Source organism: Pseudopipra pipra, chromosome 6, assembly GCF_036250125.1.
Source record: "Pseudopipra pipra isolate bDixPip1 chromosome 6, bDixPip1.hap1, whole genome shotgun sequence".
NCBI lineage: Eukaryota > Metazoa > Chordata > Aves > Passeriformes > Pipridae > Pseudopipra > Pseudopipra pipra.
In genome coordinates, this window is record NC_087554.1 from 42,678,283 (window position 1) to 42,687,009 (window position 8,727).

An 8,727-nucleotide genomic window follows, 5' to 3' on the forward strand; every position below is an offset into this window, starting at 1 on the left:
TTGACCTGAGGTCATGACTTTAGCACAATGTCAATATGTGCTGTATCTCAATTTATGACTTAAACTACTGAACCTCTTTTTCAGCTCCCATCTGGCCAATCTCCAAACTGCCCTCCCCTTCTTCTTCCTTCAAGGACAGTGTTGAGAAAGAGAGGGGATTTATACAGCCAAACCTCCTGCCTCAATGTGTTGAACCTTCCCCAGGCTGATGCAGCTGCTGTTTTCTCATTACAAATCTCCCAACCCATCATTCAGTGTAGAACTAAGCCAGGAGATAATGCTTGGTGTGCAAGGTCTTTATGCAGAGACACGTAATGATTCAAGACAGTGGCATTCACTGAGAACTAATCCAGAAATTCCAAAAGTAAATGAGTAAATAATCTGCCACCTGACGACATATCTGTGGTTTACTGTATCTTTGTATGTGAGAGACATTTTCAAGTCAAGAAGCCATGTGAATGAAGAAGAGAATGGAATGGGAGAGGGAATACATCTAGAACTCCACTCTTCAAAAGGGCTTGTTCTCCACCTTTCCCTGTAAAAATGTTCTTTAGTGAATGGATTTCTAGCACTTCAGAAGACAAAGTGAAATATTTATTGGCAAAGGGTCAATTGCCTCCAATGAAGCATGAGTTGTTGAGTAGTTTGTAAAAGATGTTTTATGCCTATCAAACTAAACCCAGCTTTTGAACATCTGAATAGCAATGCCTCCCCACAGACCAGGTTGTTGTAATTTCTGCCAAAATGTCCAAGACTCAGATGTCCCCAGTACAGTGAGCACCGAGGGTATATTTAGACAAGGAAAAAATTAATTGGTTTCTAAGATGATCTTAGTGATCTTCTAACTTACAGCATTTATTTTTAAACAGGACTTGATGCCCAGGGTACAAGCAAGACCATCCTTTGAAACATTAGCTGACTTTGCTTTGCTATGTTCTACCTCAGCTGGTGCTGGCTGCATGGACTGCTTCTCCTGAAACCATGGAGCTGTCACAATGGCTACATTCCTCTGATGTTGGTGGTGACTAACAGGAGGAGTCCCATGACTGTGAGATGCCAGCTGTTTACAGGTGATCAACAGGAATACAGAGCTCTGGCCACAAAAAATCAGAGCAGTCACTAACGTTGTCTTGTCTTGTGTGAAAGTCCTTACATGTTTCATTGTCCTTCCTAACTTATCTCCCTCATTCTTGGAGTCATATAAACATCTAAATATTTTTGGGGGAGCAGAGGAGAAAGACCAAATGGCCAACATGTTTCCAAAAAGTTGGGATATCAGGTTGCTCATGATGCTGTAGTCCATTCTAGCTGGCCCATGCAAGGGGGCACCAGGTCTGTTTGAAACAAGTGCACTAAGTCAGAATTTATGGTGCACCCTGTTGTGTCAGGAAAGCTGTTGCAAAAATCAACATTTGACTCATTTGCTACTTGCTGGTGGTGACAGGAAACAAAATTTTGCAGTCAAGTAAAGTTCAGTGTATCAGAGCGTAACAGCAGGAAGAGAAAATTTTGATGACAGGCGGGAAGGGCATGTTATGGGAGGTAAGGCACTTATGGCCCTGAGCCCAAGCTGGGGTTGTTGTCCCTCACTGTGCTCCATTCACTCCTCCATCCCCCTGGCCCTGCAAATGCCCCTGAGCTCTGTCCCCATAATAGTGTGGGAATTCTTCCCCTAAGAGACTCAAGATTCTTCCCTTCAAGTGCCTACAATGCCCCCTTCATCAAACCCTGCCCACAATACTAGCTCAGCACCAGAGGAATGGCTGAATGCTGGGGCAAAAACCCCTATAAAAAAGTTCAGGAAGCAAGAAGAAAAGGAAGGATGAGAAGGGGGAAGTACTGCAGGCATTTCTTCCTTCCTCTGAACATCCTCTGCAGGTATCTGGGTGCTCTCTAATTCCCATCATACCCAGCAGGCTTCAGTCTTAGATATTACACCCTGACAACAATGTGTCCTCCTGGGACTTGATTGGACTCTTCTCCTTGGTTTCAAGATACTTTGACTATTAGGAAAAGTACGCAATAAAACATCTTTAAAAACATTTGTTTCAGCTGACTGATTTGAAGGTCCTGGGGCATAAAGCTCAAGCCAACTGAGCAGTCCCATTACTCCCAAGTGACTACCACAACAAGGAAAAGTATTGGACAGAGGTTCCTGACATTCTGCATCATTTCCAGGCAGGACACTTCAGGAAAGAGCTCTTAAGGAGTAGAAAATTAAAATAACAAATGTAAATGGTGTTTATTGCAGGGGAGGATTAAATCCCAAACTAACAGGCATGAGTATGTGAGGATGGTCACCTGAAGCAATCTTCTGCCAGCAGAAGCAGCTACTGCTCCAGAAATTGTGCACTGCCCTTTTTCACAGGGCTGGCATCTTCCTTCTCACTCCCAGCCAGCTGCCCAACCCTTGTCTGCAGTCTTTTGATGCTGTTGAACATTGTGTCAAATTTATGCTGGCCACATCAGGGTGCAGGAGCCCTGGTCTTCCTTTCTGCTTGTGAAGTGTCATGCACACCTAGGAAATCCTATAAATAATAAATAACAATAACACATGCACATATTCATAACCAAGTAATTGTTTACATTGTGAATATTCAGCACGCACCAGATGGTTCTTCTTTCACTGCCTCCAAAATGGAAATGACCAGTTACTAAAGATAAAATATTCCTTCCCTCTGCTGCTTCCCTAGGGCTCCTATTTGTTGTTCTCTTGTAGAACTGCTGCTCCCTAGAGAAAAAAGCCTTTCAGCCTTGGAAACAGTGAAATCAGACCTGAAATACGAAATGTTTCATATCTGCAGAAGCTGCAGATAAATGAACACAGTGTTAAACCAACTCCAGAAAATAGACTTGGATTAATCCTCCTGCCTGCTGCAGCAGCGCTCTGGGAGAATCGATCTCTCTCCCCACTGTCACATGGCTGCTGCTCCTGCTATCAAGATGCTCCTCCAGTGGATCTGTAAGAGCAGTTTCTAAATGACTTTTACTCTGCGAAAATGCCAGCTATCAGCTAGTGCACGACATGCATTGCACACAACCACCACCCTGGCCACACTCCAAGTGGCAATGATTTTAACTGACTACTTGATTACTATATTGAGGGCCAGACTCTTGCCTGCTTCATTTCCACCTGCCCCAGTGGGTGCAGTTTCCATTTATGATCTATTATGTTAGATACACTCACAGCACTGGGAAGAGAGACCATGCCTTCAGCCACCCAATGCCAAGTCAAACGCCAGCTTGCCTTTCTCTGTTCCCATATGCCATACACAAGCTTGACAAGCTCCACTGAAGGAGATGGTCCCATCCCATCCCATCAAGCAACTTGGTATGAAAGACACTGGGCTCAAACTGTGGGAGATTCAGGAGAAGATGGAGTCCAGGTACTTCACTTTCCAAGCACATGTTTAAGCCCTGGATTTGGCACAGAAGAAAGGCCATTATCTCTGCCAGCCAGGTGCCCACATGAAAAAGATTCCCACACTGACACTTGAGTGGGTGGAGATGCATTCTGTGCAGCTCTGAACTAGACACCTGTCCAGTTCCATCACTAGCCGGGGCACCCTCTGGGCAGCTCTCTGTCCCTAGTGGTGAGAAACAGCATCTTTTCCTGCAGCAAATCTGGCTTGCTTTAACAGAAGAAATTCGAAGCCCTGTTTAGGAAGAGGATGAGAGGCAGAACCAGGCTCTCTTCTCAGGAGGCTGAAGGCAGCCCCACATTCACATTTTCCCAGCCCCCAGGTCATATGGACTTCCAGAGGAAGCAACTCTTTCTTTGTGCCAGGGGGATGGGGCTCTGGGTGGGCAAGTTATCCCTACAAATGCTGGGAGCAAACCGCAGGCCCCTGAGGCCAATTCCACCTCTGGGCTGGGCAAGGCTGAAGGGTAAACCTTGTTCCAGTAATATTATGTCCCTAGATGAGCGAAGGAAAACTAATTGAGATGCCGCTTTTTTTTCTCAGCTGTAGGAAAAGAAAGCCATAATTTGATCACGGGTAGCTATTTGCTAGTTTGCAGGAACCACTTGATGTATTTAATATCAAACAAATGAAGACCATAGCACTGCTTTGAGTAAGACCAAGGTTAGGCTGATGGCACTGTGTCAATGGCAACTACACATCAGTCTGCCTGAAGAAAGAGCATGCATCTATCAGATTGAAATTTCTCTTATCCCCAAGCTTCTGGACATCTCCAAAGAACAATCATAGTCCAAGGCCTACAGAGTCACTGTGGTGTCTGCTGTGGGGATGGCACCTCTGGCCATACTCTCCCTCCCTGCAGGAACAGCGACCGAGTGAGAAAATCAGAGGACTGCACTGAAGAAGCGGTGGTTCTCCTCAGGGGACGACTGCAGGGGATGACTACTGAAGACCACAGTGTTAACAGCAAGAAGAAGGATGAATTATTCCCCTCTGAAGACCCACTGAGGAGTTAGGGGAGGAAACAGAAAAATGAGGAAAAAATATAAGGGAGAAATTCCACAGCAGTGAGACTTGGACTTTCTCCAGACTTTTCTTCACTTGCTTCTCTCAAATTCCTGTCTGGTGGATATGGCGTAAGCACAGCCAGCACCTAGGTCTCCAAAATGCCTGCCAGAAGGAGAAGCCAGGATCTGTTTCACTCACAGCTTGGGAAAGGGTGCTGCCCCATAGAGCTGAAGGGGGTAGCAGGCACGTTGCACCCAGGGAGCAGAGGGAGCAAGGGCTGCACAACAAGGGCACAGTCTCTTTGGGAGTTCGAAGGGACCAGGGCCAAGGCGAGCCCTGTGGAGAGCTCAGGCAGGAGGAGTCTTGGCAGGGTGTGGAGGGCAGAACGGGAAGGAGCTGGGAAACAGGAGCAAAAGAGGTGAATATACTGGGATGGAGAGAACTTTGGTGTGATGTGAAAGAAAGTACGAAGGTTGTCGGGGCCAGAAAGAGCCAGCAGACTGGGGTGATCGCTGGGATGAGAGGGGCTCTGAGCAGGGGGCACTGGCTTTCCAGGCACCCTCTCAACCCCGACCCTTCTCCGTCGGACCTCCCAGGGCACCCAGCTACCGCCCTCTGCCTGGTTTTCCAGGGCTGCCGCTGGCCTCTCTCCGACATGTTTGCAGCCAAGAGCTGCAGGTCCACGTGTGACTCTGAGTCTGTCGCCTCTTGAGGAACGGCCCGCGGGATGCTGGGGATGGGTTGGCTCATGGGAGAGGATAGCCCTCCGCACCGCACGGGCCGCGGGCGTGGCGGGGGTGCCGGGCCGAGCCGGCAGATGGCGCTGGGAGCCCGCCGGGAGCTCCGGGAGGAGGGCGAGAGGGAAGAGGCCGGGAGGAGGGACGGGCCGGGAGTGCTGGCCTGCCCACGGTCTCGCAGATGGAGGTCATTTGTGGTCGTGGGATGGAAGGCAAGCATCACAGCACAAGAGAGATCTCTGCCCTCTCCAGCTCTGCTGGGGAGTCCCCAGCCCTGCTGCTGTGATCTCCCTTGGGAGGGCAGCGCTTTCTCCCAGAACAGGATCCACCTGAAGAGCAGCCCCCACCCACAGCTCCCCAAATTGTCACTGGTGAGAACTGCAGTCCGCAGTGCAGAAGGATAAAAGATGCATCTGATGTGAATCTTACCGGCTGCAGTGATTCATGCTCTGTTGCAACATGGCTAAATGTGCCCCAGGAGTCCTCCAAGCTTTTGCTCGGGAGCTGCAGTGGGAAGGTGGATGAGGGACCAGAAACAAGGCTGCGATCAGCAGTGATCACCAGCGTTTCAGGACTCCGCTTGTCATGGGGTGGCAGTATTAGCCATTAGTTGCATGTCATTCATTCACATTTCCCTTCTGGTTTCAGTTCAGTTGAGCATTCCCAGCTCCCCCCCAGTGTAACTCCATCCTGATAAACTCCGCATTATCTCCACCTGAGTGACGGCTCCATTTCAGTGCACGTGGAAAGGAGGGGAAGGAGAAAAGTGTTGCAAAGGATAGAACCATAGAATCATAGCATGGTTTGGGTTGGAAGGAACCTTCTAAATCATCTATGAGCATGGGCACCTTTCCCTAGACCAGCTTGGTCAAATTCCCATCCAGCCTTAGCCTTGAACTCTTCCAGGGATGGGACAGCCACAATTTCTCTGACCAACCTGTTCCAGTGCCTCATCACCCTCACAATAAAGAATTTCTTCCTAACATCTAATCTAAACTTACTGTCCATTTGAAGCCATTCCCCGTTGTCCTGTCACTACATGCTCTTGTAAGAAGTCCCTCTTCACCCTTCTTGTAGGTCACCTTTAGGTACCAGAAGGCTGTTGTAAGGTTTCCCCCGAGCCTTCTCTTCTCCAATCTGAACAACCCCAGTTCTCTCAGCCTGTCTTCATAAAAGATGAAATTAGTTGAAGATGATAAATTATACACACAGTAAAACCACAGGTAAAGACAGCAGCATGAGCAGGGAAATTAATAAATAATTATTTGTTGTCAATTAGGCTCAAATGTTGACTGCATGATCCAGTCTGAGAAGTGGGTGAAAGTAGCTCCTCAGATCAGAAGAGCCACAAGAGACACTGTACCTTTCATACAATATGTGGCTTAACCAGGGAACACTTTGCTGCAAGGTGCTATGGATGCCCACCTTCTATATGCTTCTGAATCTCTTTCAAGAATGATGCATTTGCTGAGTCGGAGAGGACACTATAGGAGCATCATCCTTCTGCTCTGCTCTTATGCTCTTCTCAAGGTGTTTGCTGCCAGCCACTTTCAGAAACAAAATACTAGCCTATATAAATCCCTTTTCTGACCTTTTCTTTTCTTTTGGTATTTTTTTTTTAATTCTGATGCTATTCTGTACATAAAGGAAAGACCAATGAGCTACTCAGCAAAGATGGTTTTGCTGAATATTTAGTATATGAGACAGCCTATTTTAGAGTTAATGACTTTCACAAAGGACTGTGCCCCCATGCATTAGCTAGCTGTGCTGCTGGCAACTGTTTTAGCCAGGGAGGACATCAGTGCACTGAGAGTTTTCTCCCAGGAAGGCTGGCATGTGGGCAGAGACACAGCCTGCATGCAGAGCCTTGCATTTGGCCAGAACAGTATGGTTCATTACCTGATGTGCATCTTCCTCACTGCCTCTCCCAGCTCAGCCTGCTAGCTTGCATCTTTCCCCTATCTATAATCCACTGATATTCTCATTAAAACTACCATCACTTTCCCCTGGTATATCTGCAATAAATCTTTCATTGCTCTAGACATCATCACAAATGCCATTTTCTGCTTCAGGAAATGCCATTTTCTGACCTCTAGAAGGTCAGGTGCTCAGCCTAGATCTTTTTTAACTCTGTCAGGAATTGCCAGTTGCACCTCTTGAAGCAGAGGGGTCATTTCCCTGAGATTTCCAGAAAATGTTTCGCTCTGATCCATGACTTCCACTTCAAGCTCCATATAACAATGCATTAATTTGTTTCTCTCTAACAGACATATGTCTAAGAGAGGGAGATGTATTTTCCACAAAGTAAATGGACCCATGTTCCTTTCTGCATCTCTTTCCAGACCACAAGGAAGCAACATGGCACTCCCTAGGCTTTCAAAGTAGACATGGGGCTAGGTCAGAATGGCATTGACAGGGTAGGTGAGCAGTTGGTCTGACCTCTGGGGAAGTGTAGACTAGCTATTTGCAGAGCAATACAAAGGATGTTTGATGAACAAAAGCTGGATTGGTGCTATCAAGTGCAAACCTGAATGTCTAGGAGAAGTTCTCCAATGGGTCCTTCTTCAAAAAGGTGAGCGAAGTGCTCCATGTTGTGAGAGGCAGGATCTGGGGAGGGAAAAGTGGATGAACATTTGGTTAGTGGTAGGATGTTGAGGTGAAGAGAGGAAAGCCCCAAGCAAGAAGCTGCATCAGTGGCTTGTGGTTTTACAGGAGCAGGTGGGAGTATCCACAGAGGCACTGCTGCAGGCAGTAGTGGCTGACAGCCGGGAGGGCTGGGGATGGTAATTGTTTAGATGGGCATGCTGGGTTTAAGCTGCATCAGACACTTGGACAACTTGTGCTGAGGGCCCAGCCAGGGTGTCTTCTGGAGCAGGGCAGATGTCTTTGTGTTTGGGCAGCATCACGGGAATACCTGCTTACTCAGGTCAGCCAAAAAACTGAGATCTGGAGCCACAGAGAAATCTCGTGCCTACAAGCACTGAACCACACTGTCCCAGCTGACTGGCAATTGGGAAGAGCCAATTAGCATATTTAATGTAACTGATTAGTGCGTGGTCACGCAGCCTAGGTGGTGGGTGATTTTTGAAGCAGATTTGAAATTATAAGCACGCAGACACCAAACCACGAGGGAGCCGGCATGGGGAAGAGATGATTTCCCAGCGTAGCAGCTATGGTCCCAGTTTCTCAGCTATTCCCAATGGCAAGCTGCCTTCGAAGAGCCCTGAGAAGGTCCAGGGTGAGCACTTGAAAATTAAGAAATTAACTTTTTTAATTAACGGAACTGAGGTGGCTGGTGTGATGATGGCTCAGCCTCTGCTGCAGCTCTGCCAGCCTCTCCTTTTGCAAAGCGTGAGTCCCACGGTCTCCTGTGGGAAGGGAGAAGCATTTCCCTGAGGTCGGAGGTCCCCGCCAGGCAGGCCCAGCGAAGGGCACAGAGCCCTCCCTTGCGCAGGGGGTTGCGGTTCTGTGTACGCGGGAGGCGCTGCCCCGCACTCGGGCTCTGGGAGCGGGCTGTGGGGCAGCCCGGGGGCCCCGGCCGGGCTGGGGCTGGCACTGCC